The sequence below is a fragment of the Pogonomyrmex barbatus genome, unplaced genomic scaffold (assembly GCF_055798465.1).
Source record: "Pogonomyrmex barbatus isolate J1 unplaced genomic scaffold, ASM5579846v1 scaffold1, whole genome shotgun sequence".
NCBI classification, from domain to species: domain Eukaryota; kingdom Metazoa; phylum Arthropoda; class Insecta; order Hymenoptera; family Formicidae; genus Pogonomyrmex; species Pogonomyrmex barbatus.
In genome coordinates, this window is record NW_028297098.1 from 4,909,166 (window position 1) to 4,923,053 (window position 13,888).

The 13,888-nt window shown below is 33.5% G+C and overlaps 1 protein-coding gene across 5 annotated transcripts in view; it reads right to left on the reverse strand.

Moving 5' to 3' along the window:
- The window catches only part of Oamb (Octopamine receptor in mushroom bodies), a 114,579-nt gene that overhangs the window by 29,235 nt on the left and 71,456 nt on the right, over nt 1–13,888 (reverse strand). For 2 of the 5 annotated variants that reach the window (XM_089081371.1, XM_089081366.1), the window contains exon 1: nt 7,980–8,544. The exons of 2 other annotated variants lie outside the window; for them this stretch is intronic. The gene's annotated coding sequence lies outside the window, so the exon portion shown is untranslated. Of the gene's footprint in view, nt 1–7,975; nt 8,545–13,888 lie in introns of those variants that run through there. One more of the 5 variants, XM_089081370.1, reaches the window with a different exon arrangement.

The window sequence follows — 13,888 nt, forward strand, 5'->3', positions numbered from 1 at the left end:
ACCGCTACTCCCGAAACTCCAGACAGATTTTTCTTGTTCCCCGTAAATGACCCCCCGTAATAAGAGATATTACAGAAACATGTAATAATAAATTACCTATGATAAATTTCTATGCAATTTCCCTCTTTTAACGGCATAAATAATTCTATATAATTATATATTTAGTTACATAAATAGCATTATAAGGAGAGCTACATCGGAACAATGATATTGATGATGTGTCAATGTGTATATTTATCTAATTTACATTACGACACGTTAGTTTTGAATGAGTACTCAATAATCGTTTTCTTTTTTTTTTTTATTTTGAAGCGATGTCAACTTGTCACTTATAATCTACAATATCGATTTAAAATTAGCTAAGAAACAAGATTCTATTACTCATTCTCGTTCTAAAACTTTATTTGCAAAAAGGAATTTTATTTACAGTCTATAATATCTTCTAAAGAAATATTTTTCTCCGTGTAGAAATATCAATCCTGATTTCCTAGAAAAATCTAAAATCTAAAATATATTTTTTTTTATTATTATATTGTTCGACAAAATATGCAATTTCATGTAATATTCTAAATGAGGAATAACAAAATCTTTCTCTTTTCTTTCTCTTTTTAAAATTATATCCTTCAAAATTTTTGCTGCAAATAACATTGAACAATATTGAGAAATTTATATTTTACATATGCATATAAACGTCACATTTCATGTGCAATGCATATTAAATGCAAATATCATTTTTTTGTTATCGCATATACAAAAAAATGTGATAACTGAAAGAGACGATCGATTGTAATAATCACCGAGATTATAATAATCAATCTTTCCGTCCGTAGTATTTAATAATGTCACGGTACTTAATTTTCTTTCGTTTTTCATCACTACACTTCAATTATTCACCGCGATCTATGGCGACTTCCGTTACTTCGCTCTCGTAATTTATCTTTGATAAAAACCAGCGCGATGATTCTTTCACGATGTACAGTCAAATGAACTTTCAAAATAATGAGTTCGTCGCGCTGAATTCTCGCTGTGCCATTACCAATAATAAACGAGAGTGCTTCCGTCGATAATATATTTTTTCATTGCAAATCAACATTTACTATGTTTTATACTTGTTACCCAGGCTCTCTCACGTTATTTCCTATCTATTATTATTGATAAATATTCACTCAACAAATATCAATCGCTCGCAGCTGTTTTTCAACATTATTTTACGACGAATGATACCGATGAAGACAAAGCAGAAGCTATTTCTCTTTCAAACAGCTGGAATGGAAATTCAGTAGTATGACCATTATATTGATCAGACTGTTAATATCCAGGCGCAATATCTTCGCATTTAAAAAATTTTTTTGGGAATATTTTAAATTTGATTGTAATACACGTGCATATTTAAATATATATAAATATACATGTTTTTTTTTTCTTTTATAAGAAAACAAATCTTCCGTTGCGTTTATTATTCGTATCAAAATTTATATTTTAATTGTGCGTATTTGTGAATTTTATTTATATTATTAGATATTCTTTACTATAGAAAAGTATATTTTATTCGTTCGATGTAGAATAATAGAGTTAAATATAAATTTTAAATATATTTTAAAATATAGATTGTAAATATGTATATGGAAACAACAGAAAAAACAATTTTGCTGAAGAATCTAAAAATGTAACCAGATTTAAAATCTGTTGGATCATCAAAATTATGCCGAATACTTAATCAATCAACAATCAAATTTGAAAGCACTGCATAAATATTTTAATAACTCAATAAAATTTCAAATTTTCTATATTTGGCCAAATTTTTAAATATTTTAGCAAAACTTTTCTAACTATTTTTTCTAACTGTTTTTGTATAACGTAAAAAGCGTTTATAATTTTAAAATGTTATCAATTTTGATATTTTTATATCCATAAAGATTCGTTAATTCGTATATTTCATAAATTTTTAGAAAACAGCACTTATCTCTTAATAATATATTATCATGCATGACCGATCACACTTTAAAGGATACGACCAAATAGAAAATTTGAGGGCACAGAAATTGTATTCCAGAAATTTGAAAGTGATATAATTCAACGCGTTCCTTTTAGCTTGTTTCATGTCCCTACGCACTCCACACACACACACATGCAACACGCCGTCTTTTTCCTCTCCCGTTTCCAACAGAATTCCTCTCGACGTTTCTAAAATGTTTACCGTATAATATACTAGGGAAATAGATTGTCCCCGCGGTACTGGTAAATAAAATGGAAATATGCGATCGCTTGTGCGCCCGCGTCCTTCATCGCCATCCGAGACGAGATTCAAAGAAAAGTTTCTCCGCAGTGCCGGCGGACGCGCGTGTCTTAGTTTCATCTTTTTCTTTCGTTCTAAATAAAACACTCGGGCTGCGACGTGCCGAGAGAATTATGATATTAATGTAATTTATGAGACTACTTAGGTATGACAGAAATGTCGCTACATTCCCGTAAACGAGGCGTAGCTAGATGAAATAAACTCATTTGGAAAAATTAGAGAGGATTATGTCCCAGCGTCTTGCACCGACAGATTTTGCAAAGGAGAATATAACGACAATATATTTAAAAAATTATTAATATTCAGAAATATCGCTATTCAATATTTTAATTTAAAATTAGGAAGTAGAACTGACGTGAGACTAATTTGATACCTGTCTAAAGTTGCAAAAAATCTGAGAAAATACAATTTATCATTTAGAGTTTACATAATGCAATGTAATTGGCAGTTAATAATATTGCGTTTTGCTTTCATAATTTTCCAAATTTCATTGTCGCGTTTCAAAATACGTAGGGAGCGAGATTACATCGTTAAGAAAAAATCGAAACTTTGCGATAAACACACGTCTTCGAGAAAGACGGTAGTCTTAGCATTAAACCCCGATCAATTCCACCGGCTATTTTAATGTCGCTATTCTCTCTTTCCCGCGTCTGACGCCCATTTCCGCCTGACGTTCCCTCGATCCTGCTCTGCATGCGCAGTCTCTGTCCTTCCACCTCGTACATGGTCTTTCACCTGCCTATCAAATAAAGGAAATTGCACACGGTGGGAAAATATTTGCTCCACATCTCCCGTGATATATCTACGAGAATGTATTAGTCAAACGATAATAATTCACGCTGGATACGCGAACGGGAAATTATCCCATGTCGTCCCGTTAGATGCGATAACGCAGATTACAGAGAAAGTGACCAAGAGCTGTAGTTTTTCCTCGTTAACAAGATGCGCGCGAGATAGCTGCGAAATTCTTCTCATCGAACGTGCCTTTTCGTAATTAGAAAATTATACAAGATACGATCGTGTATTTGTAAAGAAGAAAAAAAAAATAAATCTCGATAAAATCGAAAACGCTGAATAAAATGCGACTTGTTGGATAAAAATAAAAAAGTATCTTTATTTTATTTTCAAATTTTTAGCATCTTATTGATAAAGCCTTGCAGATTAAGTATTTACTGGAGTAAAATGCGCGCGCGTAAAATATTTAAATATTTATCTTTTTCTAGATTATATCCTGATATTATTTAATATTTAATATTAAATAAATTTATATATATATATTTTTTAATCTGTTTTCAAGTAAAAAGTTTATTTCTATTAAAAATGTTATTATTTGCCATAAGAGACAGTTAAAAATATAATATTTACAACAACATCTCCTTAAAATTAAACTGATAATTTTATTACTTTAGATACTGGATACTGGAGTTTTATTTGATAAAAAGTCCGTCTTTTAATTTCGCATCAAGATCTACTCTTTTCCATACATTTTCGTACAGTGAATATCTGTTGAATAATATCTGTTGAAAGAAAGTGCGCTACTCTCGAGGAATGTTGTGTAAAACTCGCGTTTTTTTCCGTTGCACGGCAAAGGCGCAATAAAACTGAAAGAAGTTGCCCGACATATCGTGCAAACTCGTAATCCTCTGAAAGCACTCGCCCATGTATACATACAATATCGCACCTTGACGTCGACAATTTCGCCAGTAAGACTAATAAACCAACGATGATGCCATGCGGCAACTCCACGGGGATTAACAGCCACGATAGTTTTGTGAAACGAAAAACACAGGGCGATGAAGGTGTGAGCTTCAAAAGGCTTCAAAATTGATTCTGCTTATCATTCCGCGGCTGTAACCTCGAGATTGGGATGAATAGAGAAGCAAACCGGCGGAACGAACTTCCCATGAAGCTGAACCAACGAAACAATATCGTTCTAAGAACATATAAAGCACCACGGCAGTAGATATATCTTGATTTCTTATTGAGAAAGAAAAAGAGAGATGATTATTTTGCATGTGAGAAAATTATGTAAGACTAAAAAGAGTTTTGACGTTTATCAAACAAAAAAAATATCGTAACGTTTCTGCCTCAAAGATAAAGAACCATTTTTCAACTAGAAACTAACCATTTCAAAAATTACGTATAATTAAAAATTTATTAAATTTCATTTATTAAAAATATTACATAAATATAGCACTGCATCTTGCAGAAATTTTAAATTATTTTAATTATTTTAATTTGTAAGCTACAAAAAGTATAAAACTACAACCCTGTCCTCAAGAACAATTTTGTTGAAATATTAAAAAATTAGTTTTGTACAAATATAATAATAATTTTGTTGCCCATTAAAATAATTATATAGAATACTTAAACATGATGAAAAAAATTGCAAAAATTTTTCACATTATAACAACCAATTTGAACATTCTACGTAATTATTTTGATGGTCCAATCAAATTATTTTCAGATTTATATCTGGCTAAATTTTTATATGCTTTAGCAAAACTGTTTTTTTTTCAAATATGTTTATCTTTTTCTACTCTTTTTTTTATTACAGTATTTTATTCTTATTCTTACAGTTATTCTTTTTATTACAGTATTTTAAACTTATTGTTTTAATCAATATTTGTGTACATGTAATGGCAATTCGTATATTTTTTATTTAAATTTTTTAATCACATATCGAAATAAATATTTTATTATCTATTGTTAAAAATAATGAGACTTTGTAAAGAATTTAAATTGCAAATGTTCTCTTTTTAAAATATTCACATCTTTTCATATCTTTTACATTTTATGCTATAACATGTAAAAAAGATATAGATACATTAAAAGTACAGGAGTACTTCGAGATTGCAGAAACTCGGCGTCAGCAATTAAGACTTATATTGGTTGCTGATCAATAACGAGGATAATTGGCAAGGATAAGAATTCGGTATTATGCGGAATTTAAATAGATGTTACTATACGCACACATAATTATCGATCAACATATAAATTACTAACCTAGGCTAAAATTTGCTCTGATTGCTTATACGAAGTGTCGCTAAATTAATTTTAATTTATTGGATAATAAAAATGGTCACACTATCAAATCATTAATTTATATAAATTTCCTGGCAACAATATAATTATTTGATTTCGCTACAACCGCAAGGAAGCTTCAATAATTGCTTCAACCGCGTACGATAAATAAATTTCATTTCCGACTTCGGATAACAAAATGTATCTGTCGTTAAATATATAATCTCTATCCAATCGAATAATGAATTCATTCGTTACATTGATAATTGCTCATTTATCGCGAGATAATGATACTATGAAATTCCACGAATATTCTAAAATCTTCTGACTGGAATTTCTCTGAATATTTAAATCGATGCATTACGAATCTATTATAAATAATCAAATTTACACACGTGTCAGGTGTTCATTGACGAACGGATAATTAGTGACCTGTAATATGTTCATTATATCGCGAGCTTTGTTGTAAGCAAGCTCGCCGTTCGAATCGCACAAAGAACAATATTTTTCCTCCCCGCAGGCCGTCTCGGGCCCTCTTCGGCGAATCAACGCGGCAATTAGCGTGTCATTCGGAGATTCATCGATATTCACGATGGCTGATCGATAATTCGTCACTGGATACAGTCGAGATCGCGCGGAATATAGACGCGTCGAAATATCGCCGCGGCCAAGTAACGAACGAACGGGGAGAAATCGCGCCTACGTTCGGGCTCGTTAATCATTCCTGGCGTTCGCATCTCCGTAAGATACTTTCCTTTTTTTTTTTCTCTTCCTTTTATCGCACTTCTCGGTTTATCGCACTTACAGAAACAGCTCCCACTTGTTTTCATCCTGAAGACTCGCACGTACCACCGGCTATTCCGACACCCTCGAGTTTGTTTTGACCGACGCAATAAAGCCGCGAGCTTTGCAGAAACGGAGAAAATAGATTCAAGAGAGTGCGCCGATCCGACATACGAATTCTAGATATTCTTCCCCCCCCCCCCCGCCCCTCCCAAAGCAACCATATAAAGTTTTTCGCAAAGTTCATGATTAAACTTCAGATTTTCTTTGGCACAAACCTTACGAAGGACACGCAATATTCTCCATGTTTTAGCTTTCGTCAAACAGAGTCAAACATAATCAAGTTTTTCTTCGATAAGACATTGAACAGTTTTTGATATCGCAATCATTTTTGCGACTTCTCAATTTCAATAAATATATATCGTAACATAATCTCTTTTTAATAATGTCTGACTTAATCACGTTTTATCATTTTTATTGCATCGCAATAATTTGATATTTTGTTAAAATGAAATTACAAGAGATTATGTAACTCTGTAAAACATAGCAAAGTACAAGGAAAGAAATTCAGGATAAATGTCATTGTTGTATTCCATGATACTAATTACAAGAATCTTTAGCTGCTTTTTAGCTGGCGCAATAAAGTCGGGCTCGTACATTTCAAGAAGATATATTTTATATAATATAAACGACAGATAAATGCAGCCTCTGCTTTGTGACGACTTTGCAAAATCGTGGAACTTGAAAATACGCTGTAATGTATTAAACTAGTAAGATAAAAGTCAAATTATACAGTAGCAAGAGAGAAACCGATGTCAAATGTAATTCAGATATTTTTTATATAAATACTATAAATTAAATACTATAAATTAATATTTACAAAAATTGAACGTAACAATAGTAAATAATAAAATATTAAAAATTTCGTTTAATTATCACAGATTTTTTACTTAGAAAAAATTTATAATCTGATAAAAATTACTTGAAATTACTCATTTTATATAGTGTATTTTGTATGTGTGTTATGTACGTGTTTTATATAATATATTTCATTTTATACACATTTCAAAAATAATGTAAATTATTTTTTTAAAGTAAAAAATGAACTAGATAATGTTGAAGGTATGATGTCCAAAAGTTCTCGGTATAAAACTCTGTCCGATTTTTAGTACAGACTATTTCTAATGTTGCAAAAAAGCGACAGATAGTCGCAAAACGTCGCGGTCCCACGACGGGAGTTACTATCATTTACAAGTAGCCCGCAGTCATCATAATAAGAACGCGTTTGAGTTTTCAAGGAGATAAATTCAGAAAAAGTGTAGGATTAAAGCAATCTTTTTACTCTGATGCACAAAAATGACGTAAAAATGATATTGACTAAATTTCCTTCGTTGTATCAACATTGAAAAAGTCAAAATTTCTATGCTTTAATATTTAATTTTCATCTTATTTAATATTTGAGAAGTAAAGAAAGAGAGGGAGAATGATAGACGAACAGACAGAGAGAGAGAGAGAGAGAGAGAGAGAGAGAGAGAGAGAGAGAGAGAGAACATGAGATTAAACGTCAATTAATTTAACCAAAGAAATTAAATAATAATAAAAATTTCAAGTAAATAAAAAATTTTGGCAAATAGAGTAGCAAGGAAATATGTGTGAAAATTTATCATACATTTGTGCTAATAAAATCATTTTCAAATTAAATAAAAAATTTAGTTGTATTTCTTCGTAAGAAAGAAAAATAACAATTGTGAAGATTGCGTATGTTCATCGGAAATAACAAAATTTCTCTCGAGGAGATAATAAACGATCGAAGCAAGTAGTCAATGAACGCAATATAGTCAGACGTCACATACGTTTATTTGCTGCTTTTACCTACTCGATGCCAAACTGCGACCATACTTCCGGCGTTCTTCTATTTCATCCTGCAATCTGCGGGATCACTCGGAGAGATCGCACGACACAACAACATTCGCGTCACTTCAAAAATTTACCGCATTGAATTTCTCGCGCAGTCCCTCGACGTGGATCTATCGGTATCGATCGATCTCGCGATCCGCCTCGATACTTCCACCTCTCTCGCCTCGGCGCGCTCGGTCTCGCGTCGTCGGCTCCTCGCGAGCGATTTTTTTTCCCGACGGATCTGACGCGGATTTTCGCATCCTCCCTCACGATTCCTCACGATCCAGAGATCCTCCTCCGAGACTCGCGGCACGTTCGCGGGCCGCGAAGAGCGGGTCAATTCGCAAATTTGAAAATCACGCTCGCTCGTATCCGGCGCGGTGCCTCGTGCGTCCGCGACAAAAAAGGGAAGGAGAGATAGAGAGGAAGGAAGAGGAAGAAGCGGAGGAAAAGAGAGAGGAGGAGAGCCGGCAAAGTCCCGAGGGACGATCGAGAGGAGCGAGAGAGAATCGTCCCGGACACGTCGCGAGTGACGAGCGCACTGAGGATCCGGGCGTCCCGTGCGATTGCAGCCGCATGCGCGATGCAGGACGCAGGCACGTCGCCGGCTTCCGATTGTGTCCTGCTCTGTTCCGCCGGCGCGAATCCTTCGTATTCACAGATCGTCGGATCTCTCGATGGAAATGAATGGACACGCGTCCCCTCGCGAGGAGCCTCGCATTCGGATACAAAACGGATGAATAAATCCATGATGAATAAAGCGAGCCTCGTCGCCTTGACGGCCGGGAGAAGGGATTGTAAGCTGGAACGGCGTTTAAGGGCTCAAGATCCGCGCGTTTAAGGGCTTTACTCTCATGTCATGTCAAACTGATATAAACTGTCAATAATATTGACAGTTCTGTAAAGAACTCCTTCGCCTTTTATATATTAAATATTTCATATTTAACAAATATGTATATCAAAAAATAGATTACAGAACGTCTTCTCCTATAGGGCAAACTTGCTCGGAAAAGAATGTGTTACAAAGATGGGATAAATAATAAAAATGATATGTGAACTATTTAACAGAAGCTTTAGGACAAAGACTATTTTTCTACATTCTACTTTTTGAAAACATTTTATTTATACCGAATCCAAAAATATTGATCAATAAAAAAGATTTATGATCTAAGCTATTCTTTCTCATATTATCCTCCTACACGTCATGTTTTTTTACAATATATTTATAATTATTATTCACTATACATATACATCTACAGCATATAACTTATGTTGTTACAATAAAAAAAGATTTCAGTAATGCTGTCAAATATCTTTTGTTTAAAAATTGAAATTCAGAATGCTTCGAGTTCCGCATTCGTCGGACTCGCCACTGTACTTTTCGTCATGCCTCGTCTCACACATATATATGCACACCCCCAAGATATTGGTAATATTATTTTCATATTCCCCAGCTGCGCCTCGCCGATAAAAGAACGGAACGGAGTTTGGGGCTCGCCCAAAAAACTGCCGGCGAGAAAATTTCCCCGGCCACACCACGAGAAAGATCCGACTCGGGTCAATCGATCTGTTTGCGAACCGCTCCGAAATGATAAGGGTTGTTGATACGAGAAATTATCCTGGAATGCCGGATGGATAGTATCCTTTGACTTGCACCTGTCGTTGACAATATTCTATCTTTTATCGTATCTTCACAAGTCCGTAAAATAGATTATTATACAACCATATATATACAATTACATGTATAATTAATTTAAAAAAACGAAAATTGTTGAAAAAATTATATGTAAAATGTTCTTTCTTAAACGAGAAGAGATATGTAATAGTTAAATTAAATTAAAATTGATTAGTTGATGTAGAATTTTGTGGATATTTAATTAAATATTTATACTACTATATACTACTATATAATAACAACATCATCATTTGGTTTCATATTTTAAAGAGCTCTTTCTCTCTCTCCTCTCTCTCTCTCGATATATATATATATATATATATATATATATATATATATATCGCATTCCTTCCTTCTAAAGTAATTAATTTCGACGAGAATATGTTTTGCGCAATTTAGGATTAAATTGTTATCCGGATATACAATAAAGCGTTAATATCCTATTTGAAAAGTGATTATTAATTATAGAATGTAAAATGCGAAATAAATCTAATATTGTGAGAAACATCCGAACGAAATCAAAGCGTCGAAAAATATGAAAAGAGCTCCTCGTTCGTTTTACACGTTCAAAATGAAAATGATAAATGCGTATTCACGTGTTTGTAATTTTTGGATTTAATTTGGAGATCCATAGACGACGGCGAGATATTCGCATCGCCTGGTTTTGCGCCGTATCTTAATCCTATTTGAACGTACGAGCATTCGTGTATCGTGAATGCACCGCAATGTAAGCGATGAAACATTCGTGACTTTCTATATGTCCATACCTCGGTGAAAAAGAAGGATTTTTATGAATTTTTATTTAAGTACGCTTAATGAAATTCTGGTACGTCCGCCCACGTCTAAGTATTATATGTATTTCGTGTAAATTGAATGTTTCCACGTATCAACGTATCAAAGGATGACGTTAACTATATTCACGATATCGCCCACGACGTGTCACATTCATCTTAATTGGTGAAGCGTATCCACCGATTATTACAAACGATTATAATTTGCATTACACAAACACGCGTTTGTAGGAACGTTGCGGTATATACATTGTTAAAACGATATTGCGCAAAATATACAAATTATGCATGCCCGCATACGACATATTGTAATGTAAATATATGCACTAATTTGCAACAGACTTTGTTCTACACAACAATTGTTTTTTTTTTCTTTTACACTTGTTATGAACTACAAAAAAGCGAAGAATAAATTAAAGAATAAATAATAAAACTTTCTTTTTTTCCTCTCTCTCTCTCTTTCTCTCTCTCTCTCTATCTCTCTCTCTTTCTCTCTCGTACTTATCTTTATACGCATATAAAATACATCCATATATTTTTGAAATTTATTCTGTTGTACGATATTAATTAAAATTAATTAAAATATACGTAACTCCATTATTCGAAAAATTTGGACATTCCCAGTTTATTATATCCCTTATCAATATTCAAATCAAACTCCATCATACGATCGCACTGTTTAGTACATCAGAGATATTTCTAAGCAATATTCGTATTCGCAGCCGTAGCAATGTCGGAGTTTATAGATTGCTGCGCATATGTGAATCACTGCGCGGGAGATGGGCAACGTATTCTGGAAACTAACAAACAAACAAAACTTCATGTGTGACCGTGGCACCGAATGCTATTGCAATATATTGCGATTCGCTCGGTCAAAGTTTACGTAAGTAAAGGTCGCCGATATGCACCATGCTGATGCACCGGAAACAGGATCCATCATGAATATATCTCAGGGGAAACGTTGATCGAGTTTTCCCGGGTCAAGATCGCGAGAGGATGGTTATTTTGTAGCTGAAGATACGGATGACACATGCTCCGAAAACGGAGTTTTAATCCGAAAAAATAGTTTTAGTCTGTCTATTTTTTACAATATTTTTTGACATGTGTAAGAGTCATTAATTTCTTCAAAAAGAATAACTGAAATCTCGATATTTTCTGACATTTTTTATCAATATTATTCTTATAAATACATAAATTCTCTCTCTCTCTCTCTCTCTCTCTCTCTCTCTCTCTCTCTCTCTCTCTCTCTCTCCTTCACAATATAAAATATAAAAGAATTTGATAATTCTCTCAAAAAAAAAAATTTTCTACCACATTTCCTTCTCGCAAAACGTTTTCAATTATTAAAATGAAGCTTGTCAAGGAATTAAAATGAAGCTTTGTGCTCATGCTCGGAAACATGCATTTCCAAAGTGTCTGAACAAATTCCGGTGGACGTATTGCACGATAGCAATAAGTGCAGAGCTTATAGGGAGCGGGCCTTAGGTATTGGTCTGGGTCGAGTGTCAATTAGAACTTCAAGGGCTGCTGGCACGGACTACAGTTAGAGCAAACGTCGAGCACAAAGTACGGCCTTAACTCGCGCGGTATTTTGTTAATATTTATGTTGCACACTTGTATGTAGGTCGTGATGAATAACGTGGTTGATAAAGCTGCCAGGTTGGCAGGAGGAGAAGAAAGAGAGAGAGAGAGAGAGAGAGAGAGAGAGAGAGAGAGAGAGAGAGAGAGAGAGAGAGAGAGAGAGAGAGGGATAAAAGAAACTGCGAGAGATTTCAGATGAAAATGATCAAAAGATCCAAGAGAAAGAATAAAAAGCTTGGATACATAAAATGTCGCGATGTTATGCTGAGCGTCATGGCGATATTATCGTGTACCAATAAATATTTCATGTTTACAGGCAAATTTATCCTTGACCAAGATCTCATATACCGTAATTATAAGTGATTACAATTAAACGGTGTCACGTAAAATGATGTTGCTATGATTTATTATCTTTTCACATTTTATTATATATTGAGACAAGATACTTTTCGATTAATGACACAGTTGAAAGTTAATGAATATATCATTCTTTTTACAAGTATAATAATTACAAAGATCATTTCTTCTGCAAAATTTAATTCTTTCGATTCTTATAAATTTAGTTCATATTTTTGTGTATTTTTCAATAATAGTACAAGTAATTATTTAGGTAGCTTAATAATTAATGATAATTAATTGCATACGTTTAGAGGGTATATTTGAAAATCATGTGCGATTCTTGTGATTATGTTTCGGACTTTCATCATTTTTCATATGCCACGTGCATTGAAGCTTAACACAAAAGCAAAACAAGTATTGCAATTATGTGCCTAATTCTGTTAATTACATAACAACTATATTGGTCAACTGGTATTTCTGTTGCAACAAAACTGCAGTTATCAAAAAGATTTTATCTTGAACGAGAAGGAAATATTCTAAATCTTACTATACATATAATTATTATCAAGGACATTAATTATGCTGAAAATAATCAAGATGCAGTTTTAAATAATTGTTATATGAATAAATTAAAAAAAATTAATAAATTTAAAAAAATCTCATAATATTTTTACCTCTTGTCAGTTATCAATGGAAAAATATTATAAGTTATACTTTTTCCAGATTTTGAGAATGAAAAATATTATTAAAAATATTCGATATAAAATCTAGCTATTTTAGTATATAATATTTCGTTATGTAACTTTATGATAAAAACTTTTACACTAAATAATTCTGTATAAAAACGTGGTGCACGTGAAAATTCTATTTTTACTATCTCGTACCACCGCAATTCAGTTAAAGTCTCTTTATTCATGCAGCTTCCGGTTTTATACCATTACAATTTTGTGCGTTATTTTGCTCAGATGCACATTTTTTTTTTTTTAAAGCCACATATCACGCTGGGAGTAGGTAGGCGAATGAAAATCATCGATTGCAGTTTCCACTTTAATTTCACATTGATTTTTCGGAGCAAATTACGGAAGACGTTCCCCCAGAAGGGAAGCTTATGCTTCAACACGTTTGAATGATTTTCCGATTGTCGGGAAGAGAAGGTCAGGAATAAATGGCAAAATTACTGCTAGTCGAAATGCCATGGTTCAACGGCGAGATCCACCATCACGGTCAGTATTTCCCCGAGGCGACAATAGCAACGGCTCCGTTCTGTCTGGCAACGGGAATCCGGATAGCCAAAAATCGCGTTCATTTGTGTCCGCAGCGATCGTTTGAGATCGCTCGATTGTTCCGCGTATGTAACACAAACGTCACGGCTACGTTCAATCGCGGCATAAGGAAAGAAGAGCAAAATTCGATGCCTCACATTGCAAACAGACAGACTATCAAAATAAAACTTTATGAATTTGTTCCAGTTCCGTGCGGAAATTTTTGCAGCATATTTTA